The sequence below is a fragment of the Ambystoma mexicanum genome, chromosome 1p (assembly GCF_040938575.1).
Source record: "Ambystoma mexicanum isolate Mex_15411 chromosome 1p, UKY_AmexF1_1, whole genome shotgun sequence".
Lineage (NCBI taxonomy): Eukaryota > Metazoa > Chordata > Amphibia > Caudata > Ambystomatidae > Ambystoma > Ambystoma mexicanum.
In genome coordinates, this window is record NC_090921.1 from 251205787 (window position 1) to 251218115 (window position 12329).

Below are 12329 nucleotides of genomic sequence, written 5' to 3' on the forward strand. Positions count from 1 at the left end.
TGTTTCGTCCTCATTATATATGTTGGCCTATGCCCAGTCGCTTTGCGAGGAAATCTGTATTACAAGGTCGTGACCTCAAGTGAATCGAGCCTCCATTTTAGGTTAGAACCGCCATTTTAGTTTATTGTACAAAGTCACCCTGTAGTCTAAAATGGCCGTCTCGTGTGCTCTTGTTCTTGCCTTAACCTCTTCAACCTCTGTAGGAGGGTTAATGTCCAACCTGCCCTCAGGCTACATGTTAGGGCCATGTAGACCTTGTCCTTCGTTGACCTCGGGATCAGGGGATTACTTGAATTAGCAATGTTAACCCACAAGTACACAAGAACAATGATGCTATCCAAATACGACATGCGAAACATTTGTTTGATCTGTATTAAAGCAATATGTAAAGAGTGTAACATTAAATTAGAGAATAATAATGTTTGTTAGTAAATGTATTTAAAAGGTAAACCGCATGGACAAGATATGTAAATTAGGAAATGAACCTGCGCGACCCTAGCCCAGTGTATAATTAACTTGTAAGAGTCTGGACATCATTATAACAAACTGTATAAATACGCTGATGTCCAGCAAGCAAATTCTGCTCACTGCTCACATTGAACCCTGCTGGTGGTCTCTGTGATGTATTGACAGCCAAATAGCTATTTGTGTACCTTGTTCGATACTGTTCAGTTTTTGTAATAAAGATTCTGGGAATCTTTACAAGCCCGTGTCGGTGTATTTTCCTTTGCATGGTGTAACAGCCTTAATATTGTATTTTTCTGATTCCACAGATGGCGCCCGAATAGGGACCCTCAAGATCGACTTCGTCTCGTTGAAGGTAGGCTCGGCTATCGGACCGGGATCGGACGGTGCCAACAGAAACGGCCACTCTAGACAAAAAGCGAATTCCTCGACAAAACTGCACGATCCGATCCTTGAACGATGAGCTGTAGCCCGAGACGACGTCTTGACGAGGGTCCATATATCGAGGTGGGTAAATTTGCCGAAAATCACCAGACACGTGGGTCCTTAGTAACCCGATCGGGCCTCCCAGTCCTTTGGTCAGGTGAATTGTGCCCCGATTCTTAATTTAACCCTGACAATTTGAATTTGGCGCATTGTACTCGCGGGCACAATTACTTGACCAGGTAACACCAGCCTGGGAAATTGTGTGCCTGCTTTAGGGCATTATTCCACAGCGACAGACAATCTTTGGAAGATAGCCCTCCCACACCACAGGAGGGGTCGCCGGCATCTACTATGTACTGTAAGAAAGGCTTTGGTAGTATAGCATTTAATGACATTTGGCACAGACAGACCAGACATAATTCTAACCTTCGGTGGCCAACCAATGGTAGTTTTGAAATCCCTCGTATAGAATATCTAGAGTCTGTATTAGTAAAGAAAAAGGCTAGACCTGCAGCATTTGACGCATTACACAGTTGGAAAACAGAAGCTTTGCAGCAACAAAAGAGTAGAGAGAAACATATGCGTAGACATATGACAAGTGTCGAAAAGGCACGGTTATATGACCAAAATAAACAATTAGAGTCAGTTAGGAACATGGACAGGGCGTTTCAATTAGGCATTCAGAAAATCTACCCTTCAAAAGATTTTCATACGTCAGATGAATTGATTAATAAACTTTTGCATGAACGAAGGCCCGATGCCTCCGTGCCACCTCTGTACGTCCCTCCTCCCGGCGCTTTGCCCCTTCCCGTTGTTGTTCCCCCTCCTATAGTTCCTCCGGTCCTCCCTGCTGTTCTTCCTGTTGTTCTTCCAGCTGTCGCTCCTTTGCCTGCCCCCTTGCCTCCACCTGTTGATATTCAGAATGTGCCTACTCTTCTTCTTCCAAGTGATTCTGTATCGCTTGTAGTAGACCAGGGAGCGACACCAAGGGTTGTGACTCATAATACTGTGTCCCAGACAAAAAGAATGAAGTCCCAGACAAAAAGAATGAATTGATTGCTTGGGCTAAACATTGTATGGAGAAGGGTGAACAAGCTGATGTTTTTTCCACACTCGAAAATTTAAAAGGTATTCCTGAGAAAAATGTTTTTATTGAAGGATTAGGGACTCATTTGAGTATAATGTGGAATAGATTAAACGATGAAGATTTCCCACAGGGGTTACAGGATTGTAACGCCTTAGCGTTGTCCAGAGATACTGCGGAGAAGGTATATGAGCATGTTGAGAGGATTTTTGAGTATAAGAAGCAGTTGGAAGGGTTACAGAATGTGGAAGCAGATGGTGGGAGTTTAGGTATTATGTACTTACAGAAACGGTTTTCTCCTCGCCCTGAATTAAAAGGTGAGGAAGCGCGAATTTGTATAAAGGATGCGATAAGATGGATTTCGGATATGTCGATAACTCCAGATGAAGTATATGACACATATAGTCAGTATACGTTAGAAATGCAAAAGAAGGTGATACAGGTGATGGTAGAGTACCTGCAGAATGAGTGTGTAAAAAGAAAGATTTGTTGTCCCGCAGAATTGTTGAGTGTTTATAAGAGAGCTTTTTCAATTGATACTTCTTCGACTGCCCTAGCGCTTGATTTGGCTCGGTTGCTTAGTAAGCGTTCGGAGCTGACTACTTCTCAGTTGCCTATGAGAGAGGTCCCTCCAACATTTGTCCCGAAAGTTGAGATTGCGGCCGATGCTGGACGAGGAATACTTGCGGGAGAAATTCCTGCACATTACGTATCACAGTTTGTCCACGTCTCGTTTTCAAGACAGGAAGGGAACACCATAAAGCAATCTATTTCCGATGTAAGAAATAATCCGACTGGGTTCTATAAAGAAATTGAGTCGGTTTTACAATCGTCGGTATTCACCTTAAGTGATATTGATTTATTATTTCCCGTACTCCTGCCAGTTGATTTATGGAAACAGATTAGGACTGTAGATGAGGTACCTGGTGTGGGATGTATTTACCCATGCATCCTAGCCCTACCTCAAAACTGTGCAGTACTGACATGGAAAACATCATGATGGCCAGAGCTTCCCAGAAAATGCACAGGGAAATGCAGGAAGAATAGGCTGCCACCCATTTTTGCCGATGTTATGGGCACAGAAGGAAACTGCCTAAAACCACCATTGGACTACCCACACAGTAGTCTGAAACCATTGGGAATGGCAATGCTGATTGCCAAATGCAACCTAGAATTGTGGGGAATTCATTTTCTTAAATCCCAAAAATGGGTGCAGTACCAGTGCTCACCACTATCCAAAAGCCGGCAGTTTAAAACCACCCTGTGTTTCTCTGAAGGCAAGCCAAAGTGCCTATTTCAAACATTGCAATATGTGCAAAATATTTACTGAACACCAGCAGACATTTGGCAGAATGGAGTGTTGTGTGCCTACAAAATCTGGGAAATGAAGAGCCCAAAACAATGCTTATAACAAAACTGCTATGGAGTCAGCAGTTTAAGTTGCACTGGATTTAAAGACACTAAAATCGAAAATGTTTAAATTGACTGAGTGACCTACTTTTGAGTATCACATAGGTTGCAATTGTTTAAATGTCATAGTTTTAAACTTAGAATCAGCCTTCTAGCTGCATATGTGAAAATGTTTAGTTTTATTTGAAGGCAGAAACTGGGGAACAAAAAGTGACATTTTATCTGAAACCTGGCTTAAGGAACTGAATTCTGCCTGGCAACTACCCCCATCAGAAGGGAAACTTGAGTCACAGCTGTGTTCCCAGGCCAACCTTCCTTTTGCTGCCCACACTAAGGATATGCCATCTATCTGATAATTGAATTATCTGTGCTCTGTAGGAGAGTGAACAAAGCCCTCTTCACTCAGGCAAAGGTTTTTATTACGCAGTCGTAAAATGTAGCTTCCTCTTGGCAGGAGCTGGGAGGGGCACTGCCTGTGAGAGCAAGCTGGCTTGGCAGAACTGGATTAACCAGAAATTCAACCTTGTGCTGAGGGTAAACCACACCCCTTTGGAGCCAGAACATAACTTTAAAAAGATGAATAACTCATAGAGCGGACATGTGAAAATTTTATAAAGGACACCATAATTCTTGTGATTTTTCTGCCCACATTTTAAGAGGTTTTTCGACCCGGTGGCATGTTCAGGGGGGTGTCAGCGGAAAAGTGGATATAACTCTAAATGTATGCATGTTAAAAATCTGAAACTTCATCAGTTAATGTCCCTACTCCCTGCACACATGTATGTAAAGTTGGGTCCATGTCAGAAATTGCAAAATCAGTTAAAAAGTGAAATATGTGCCAGTTCTGAATGCAAGCTCCCAGGAAGAGCAGAGTTTGAACAGGGTATACCTCCTGTAATGCATGATGGGTGCATATGATTTTAAAACAATATGTACCTCTGCAAATATGTATTTGTTTCAAATCTAGATTTGTGTGTAAGTTGACAGGAGGAGTGGACTTTCTGCAGGCTGTAAAATGACATCACGCTGACTCACAGTTCATTCCCCAATCAAATGATAAATGGAAGTTTGACCAATTAGAAGCTGAGAGAGAGGTAGGGTCAGTGATGCTAGAACACACCCACATTCTAAACACATAAAAGCAGACAGACAGGACAGATAGGGAGCTTCCAAATTCCATCTGCAGCGGGACGCTCTGCCGGAAAAATCCAGACTTTACCTCCATCAAACCTCCAGAGAGCTAAACTAGAGACTTCAATCTATCCAGAACTAGAGACCAGACCAGAGGGAGAAAGCAGTGCTGTACCCAGAGAGAAAGCAGTGCTGTGCCCAGAGAGAGACCCGAGCCCAGTCTAAAACCCTGACCAGATCCATGGCGAGGCCCATTTAATTCAAGAATATAGTGTGAGTACCCAGCAGAACTGTGTAGAACCAATCTCTTAGTTTAAATTCATCTAATTCAATCTATTTAACCTAAGTAGAACTGCCTCCTAGCTGTCACCTGTCATTTCTAGTTGCAAGCTGCACTTGTCATTTTGAGCTTTTGAAATTTGCAAACCCAAAAACGACCTTTATTAAATCGCTCATATCTCCGCGACCGTTTGGGCTAGAGACTTGCAGTAACTTTCCTCTGATAGCTTAGAATCGTAGCTTTGAATCGCACCAAGAACCGCATTCCTACCCCTTATAGTTCTACCGCAATCGCGGAACACGCATCCGCGAATTTTACCGCGATTTGCAATTTCTTCACATGTAAAAACTGCTGCTGTTTGCTTTCCATTTGCCAGAAATTCGTTTAACCTGCTAACTATCCCTGCATCATTGCTAGTGTGAGCCTGGACTAATATTAACTAGATACCACTCACCCTGAACCTCTGTAAGGGAATTAAAAGAGTTTAGCATATTTTTTTAATTCATTGCCAGCACATATCAAAGCAATTTGGGCCTGTGATTTCAAAACTCCTATCTGTTTTCTGTTGTCTAAGCTTGCTGGATTGAACTGATTACATTGATTGCATTTCTGAGAACTGTGTGCTTTCCTCCCATTTCCTTGCATTGCATAAAGAGGGGGGGAGTGAATAGCCAGAGAAAAGTGATTACATTGTTTGGTTGAAATCATATTGAGTATTTTCTGTACTGCATTCATTGAATATTGCATCCACCGGAGCTTACATAAAGCATCCTCTACCACATTATACTTTTGTTCCTATTTACCAGTGTGCTATCTTATCCATTTCCTGTCAACTCATTAGTGATTATAAAGAAGTGTGCTAGTGCCAGATTCTCCATTGTTAATCTTTATCATATCAGATTAAGGGTGATATTCAAGTATTAATTTATTATAAAGTGTGATATATCTATTTTAAATTATCAAATAAACCTTTTAAACTTGCAAAACAGAACTACTTCTTGGCTCAGTGGGGTCAGGGGGATTCCAAGAGAGGGGTGTTATATAGGGGTAGTCATCCAGAACGCATGAACTGGACCTAAAGATATATCAATAAGGGTTTCCATTCAGTATTATAGACTAGGCGTTGACTTAGCTGTAGTGTTGAATTGAATCCTCTTACAAAGTGGGGGCTCGAGCCGAGACGTTGGGTTAGATTTACCACTTGTGCAGCTTAATACAGTGTGCTAACTGACGGGATACATACATCCAGTCGGATCACCACGCTGCATTACGCTGTGAAGCATTCCTCAAAAGGGACACTCCAAGAAAAGTTCTGTTCTGCAAAACTAAAATACTCACTTCTGTAAGTCAGGACAGAGACCAATCTCTAGAATGACGACCTTGGTAGATATGAAAATAGCCAGAGAGCACTTCTTACACAAACTATTTGTGAGAGGTGAATGGACTCACCAGGACCAAACAGTCTGGTTGCAGGCCATTACGCAACAGGTCACTGAAACAGGGTCAGATATATATAGAGATCAGGGTCCATTACACGTGGCCCTGAGTGAACTATATATGGCTCCTAAGGCCAAAGATGAGCACGACAAGATTGTTAGGATAGCGGCATATTTATATTTATACATGGGAGCCATACAGAATAAAGGTGCTGAAGGCCATGATCTGGCAAAAAGGCAACAGATGGCGTTAGAGAAGGCCCAATCTGATCTGGACTCTTCTGAGCAAAGGCTGCACAGAAGCCAGGAGTCAGAAAATGAGACCAGACAGTACATCACTAAAATAAAGGAGGATATGGATGTGCTGCAAAAGGAAAAGTCAGAACAGGATACCAGATTTCTGGCCTTGCAGAAGGAACACCAAGAAGGTTTGGACTCCCTACTGCAAAGCCAGAAAAAGCTGGAGCAACAGCTAGACTTCAATAGGGCATGTGCTGAGCAGGTAGTCACCCTGCAAGGCCACCTAGATAGAGTGAAGGAGGAGAGCAATAAACTGATTCTGAAAGACCTGGATACCCAGGCAGAGTTTGATCAGGAGCGCCAGAAAGCTGGTGCCTTCCAAAGGCAAAGGGACGACCTGGCGGCACAAATGCAGGCTCTTAGTCAGGAAAGAGATGCCTTAGGCCAGGAAGTCTGCCATTTAAAAAGAAAAATGGAAGAAAATCACCTGGCCCACCAGGGGCTGGGTGATCTCCAAAAAGAAAACCAGAACTTGGTAGAGCACACCAGAAGGGTGGAAGATGCTCTAGCAAGAAAGGAGCAGGCCAATAGGGACATTGCCCAGGAGGTAAACCTCCTGCAGCAAAGACTGGCCCAGTTCTCCAGGACCAACCAGGAAGCACAGAGGGAGAATGAGGCCCTCTGTCAACACAATGATAGGCTCCAGCAACAGGTAGCGATGCAGGAGAAACTGATAGAGTCGAGTAAGGCCTTAACAGAGGAACTGAAAGCACAAATGCAGGCTCTTGCATTGCAACAGGGAGCAGGGGCGGATAGAGATGAGGTCCGCTGGGAAAGAGAGATTCCTGACCATAACCGCAGGAGCCCTAACACCAGGGGCCTTCATCTCCCCCAGTCCCTGGACTCTACCACCCCCATGTCCCCTGGCGCACATGAGCACAGGGCCGCAGGGATGGCAGATCACTATCCAGCTAAGAGTATGGGGCTCATAGGCCAGTACCACTCAGGAATGGAGGGGTGGGCATCCGGGTATGGGCACCCAAGTACAGTACAGTTCAATGGGGAACCCCAGGAGAGTAGGCCCATTAAGGGCATCCTGAAAACCTCTGCCAAGTTAGGTCAGTGGAGGGGGTACCCATCAAATCCTGGCAGCAAGGAGGAATCTGAAGACTCCTCTGAACTGCGCAGGACACAGGAGACCAGGTCCCCACATTCTGCCAGCCATTCCCAGGCTCGCAGAATCCGGGAAAACCTGGAAGAACAGACGGGAACCTCTGGGAGCAGTGCCTCTGAGTCCGAGGAAGAATGGACAAGGGTTACCCGAACCAAAAAGGCCAATAAGGCAAAAAGGGCCTTGCTTAAGGACCCCTTAAAGCAGATTAAGGCGATCAGGAGCGTCATCACGCCTTACCATAAGAACGCTAAGTATTCTGTTTGGGAGCACTTAGAGTTGTTTGAACAAATGATGGAGACTTTCTATTTGAAGGACAGCCAAAGCTGTATTCAATATGTAAAGTGGACATTCTCCCCGGAATACTCCAGTTTCTTTGCGGGGCTGGAGGACCAAAATCATTTAAGATGGTCCACATATAAGGCGGCCATCCTGAAACATTTTTCTGTTCACAGAAATCCTCAAGAGGCTCGCAAGGCGGCCTACAATTTGCAATGTGGGGAGGATCAGGCCCCACGAGAATTTGTGCAGGAGTTAAAGCGTGCTTTTGCGCAAACCACCAGAAGGGTGCGCACAGATAGTAGAGAGTTTGTCAATACGTTTTTCCATGCCTTGCCCAAATATATAATGACCCAGCTCGTGAGAGATTTTCATGAGAAAAGATCTTTAGACTGGGTCATTGAACAGGCTACCCGGATCTATGAGGTGCAGAAGCCCATAGAAAATAAAAGCAATGCCCAGAAAAACCCCAAAGCCAACAGCACCCCTGCTGCTGTCAAGGTGGCAGAGGTAAAGGTCACCCCCGTTTTGGATCTGGAGATGGGGGGGCCTAAAAACCTACCTGCACCTAATAATGCTAGGCCCAGAAGGTCCTCGGGCCAGTCACAGACAGGGAGCCAGGGAGGCAGCCCCACAAATGGGGTCCCTCGCTCTCCTGACTATGTAAGTCCTCGCTACAAAGGTAACAGACCCATCCTGGGTTATGTGTGGACTCCTCCAGCCCAAGGGGGGGGATCCAGCCAAGCACCTAACCCAGGGAACTTCCCTCCAAACTTCCCACCGGAGGGCAGAAATTTACCAAACCCTAGGCAGAACTTTTTCCCCAGATATCCACCCGACTTCCAGCCCCAAAACCATCCATCCTTCTTTCCCCAATTCCCTGAGCCCAGACCACTGAATCCGGGAGAGGGGAGGCCAAGGGTGGAGGGGTACCCAAATCTTCCCAACCCGGGGTATTACCAGAGGAGGGACAGCTACCCTTCCCGGGATCAGCCCAGGGGAGAAAACAGGGCCCCGTATCAGCCTGAGCGGGTTTCCCAGTTAGAGCGCCAGGTTCAAAACATGGCGCGGGATATGGGTCATATACTGAGGGCGCAGCAGAACCCTCAGATCAGCATGCCGGCGCAGAACGCACCCAACTCTGGACCTGGTGCTCCAGAACAATGACGGGGGCAGCACCCCGATAACGCACCGGTTCCCAGGGAGGAGGCACAAGGGGAAGGGGGGTGTAAAGCCTTGGAGGAAGCTTCCTTCCTCACTTGTAAACAGCCCCTGGAAACCCAGGAACCGGAAACAAAATCTCTTGCCCCGGAAAGTCTGCCTCCTAAGGAGCAGAGGGGGGGTAGGAGAAACAAAAGACCCAAACAGACTCAGTTTGAGGAGGAGGTACAGATCTTCCAATTTGAGGGAGAGGGATCCTCAGAGGATCCTGGGAAAAGGATCTTCTCCTTCAGAGAGGGGGGAACTCCTCCCAAAGAAAAATGGGTCCCTAGGGATGCAAATCCAGACTGGGGAGATGTGGAGACTGAGCTACCGCCGCCCACCATCTCATCCCAGAACCAACAGCAAGAAAATCCCCTGGTTCAAACCCATCTTGGTGACTGCCTCCAAAAAGGGGGGGGCGGCCCGGAACCGGAGCCAGGGGAACCCACAATGGCTCTGATCTCCAGTTGCCAACTTTTTCTTTCAGATTCCCAAGGCTCTCCACAGAATTCTGCCCAAATCTCTTCGCTATCGATGTCCAAAACCAGAAAGTTAGCCCACCAGTTGTCCAAAAATGTGCATTATCTGTGCCCCCTTGAGGAGAAGGAGGGAAGATATTATGCCCCGGTACAAGTACAGGGGCAGGGTACAATCTCGGCACTGGTGGACACTGGATCTCAAGCTACCCTTCTGTCAAGAAGGGCCTTTGACGAACTGAATGCAGGAAGGGGAGAGAATTACCAAATTCCTCTCACCTCACTTCCTGGACAACTCCAGAACTTTGACGGGAAGGAAATTCCCGTTGAGGGGACTGCAGATTTGGACATTAAAATTGGGCGACATAAGTTGAAACACCCGGTCATAGTTGTGACCCCAGAGGGCACCCCTTGTTTACTAGGGAATGACCTCCTGAGAAGGTTGTCACCCCTAATAGATTGTGTAAACGAGGTCCTCTGGACCCAGACTAGCCGACCAATAAAATTAAAACAGAGTGTCAACCATGTTAGTTTAAGCGGCACATGCCACATGGTTGAACAAAAATCTGACCAAGTAGAATTTCACTTCCAGAACAACCAAATTCCAGACGTGACAGTAATAGCAGTAGGACAACAGACTGGTGATGGGGGGTCCTCTCTATTTCTGAAAATCAACCTTCCTTCCAGTCTAAAGTGGTATTCCACGCTGGAAGGAAACACTCTGAAATTCTATACTAATCCACAATCTGAAACTCCCACTCCTATAGTCCAGAAAGATGTGAAATCAGCTCAAAGCCTGGCTGATATTCAGCAAATTGGAGAGCAGTTGTTCATCCCTGTTCAGTTAAATGATGGGAAGGACTCTGTTCTCGCTCGAGTATGTGTGAACAACGGTAAGAGCTTCATCAGCGAAGCCATGTTTCGCCAACTCCCAAAAGATCCAGCCATTCCCACCTTCAAACTGATAGACAAATGGGAAATGGACCTGGAAGCACCCAATTCCAAACATCTCCTGACAAGCATGTGTATGCTCAAAATCTCCATTGGCAACAAGAGCATAGTCCACAATTGTTGGGTCGTGCGAGACGTCCCTGCCGCCTTTTACTTAGGCAGTGACATTCTCAATCGCTTTGCCATTAGTTTGGACCTAATAAACTTCAAAGCTTGGTCCCGATTAGCGGATAATCCCAGGGGCTTTGATGATCCAGAAAAAGCATTTAGGTCAGCTCAATTGCTACCTTATGCAGTTGAAATTCAGGTTAAAGAGGAAGTCACCATCCCAGAAAGGACCCGACAATTCTCCCTGGAAGTGAAAGTCAAAAGGGGACAAGAGTTGAAAAACCCTGATGCTTACATACATCTAAATGCGTCTCTCCAACAGCAAGGGTTGGGGGTAAACCCAACTCCATTAGTCAACATAGAACATGACACCATTCCAATAGAGGTGGATAACAGCGACTTAAAGAGTATTACTCTAGCCGCAGGCACCATTATTGGAATGGCGGTTGATGACCGACATTTTTCCATCGACTTAGTAAATGAACTGTTAGGACCAATCCCCAAGGACTGTTTTGACAGTGACAGTGATGACAATACAACACCAGACAGGATTTTTACCCGGCATGGGGGGAACTTCCTGGTGTACACTTCCTGCCCCTATGGTAAGGAAGATGTGACTTGTGACTTCAGGAGGGATGAGGTGATTTTCCAGGTCCATGAGGGCTGCCTTTCCCACCTGAAGCCTCCGGTCCAAATCAGCACTCTAACCAGGGACTTCTCCACCCAGCTGGAGGAGGCCGCTGAAATAGCCAAACCAGAAGTCTTTCCAGGCTTCAGGCAGATGGTGGAAGAGAGAGTCAACCTAGCTGATGCCTGTGTGACTCTGGAACAAAAGCAAAAGTTGAAACAAGTTTTCTTGGATTTCCAAGATCTCTTTGCGGTAGACTCATATGACTGTGGTCGCACTGACATCCACACAACAACAATCCCCACGGACCCTGGCATGACTCCTGTGTTTGTGAAGCAATATCGCTTGCCTCTCGCATCAATGGAGTCCCTTACTGAAATAATTAAGAACCTTGAGTCCCGGGGAATAATCCGTCCAGTCCACAGCACCTTCAATAATCCGGTGCTGGGAATATTGAAGCCAAACGGCCAGTGGAGACTCTGCGCCGACCTCAGGGAGCTCAACAAACGGGTCCATACTTCCCGATGGCCTCTTCCCTACATTGACCAAGGGCTGGCCCAGATCCAGGGGTCACAGGTATTCACTGCAATAGACCTGACCAATGGATACTGGACTGTGCCTGTCAGTAGGGAGGACCAATACAAGCTGGCTTTTACCTTTGGGGGCCAGCAGTACACATGGACCCGGACTCCCTTCGGATACCTCAACTCCGGCAATGAATTCAACATTTTCCTACATAAGGCCATGCCCGACCTGGGTGCAAGGGGTAACCTGGCTTATGTAGATGATGTCCTCATCAAAAGTTCATCTGTGGAGGAACACATAGCGGAGATCCGTTATGTTCTGACCCAGTTGAGGGCCGCCGGAGCAAAACTTTCCTTTCAGAAAGCACAGTGGTGTAAAACCCGTGTTAACTTCTTGGGGCATGAGATTACTCCTCAGGGTCTTTGTCCCCAGGAAAAGAAAGTGGAAGCACTTCAGAAACTGAAAGACCCCACAACTCTGCGGGAACTAAGGAGCCTCCTTGGACTGACTAATTAC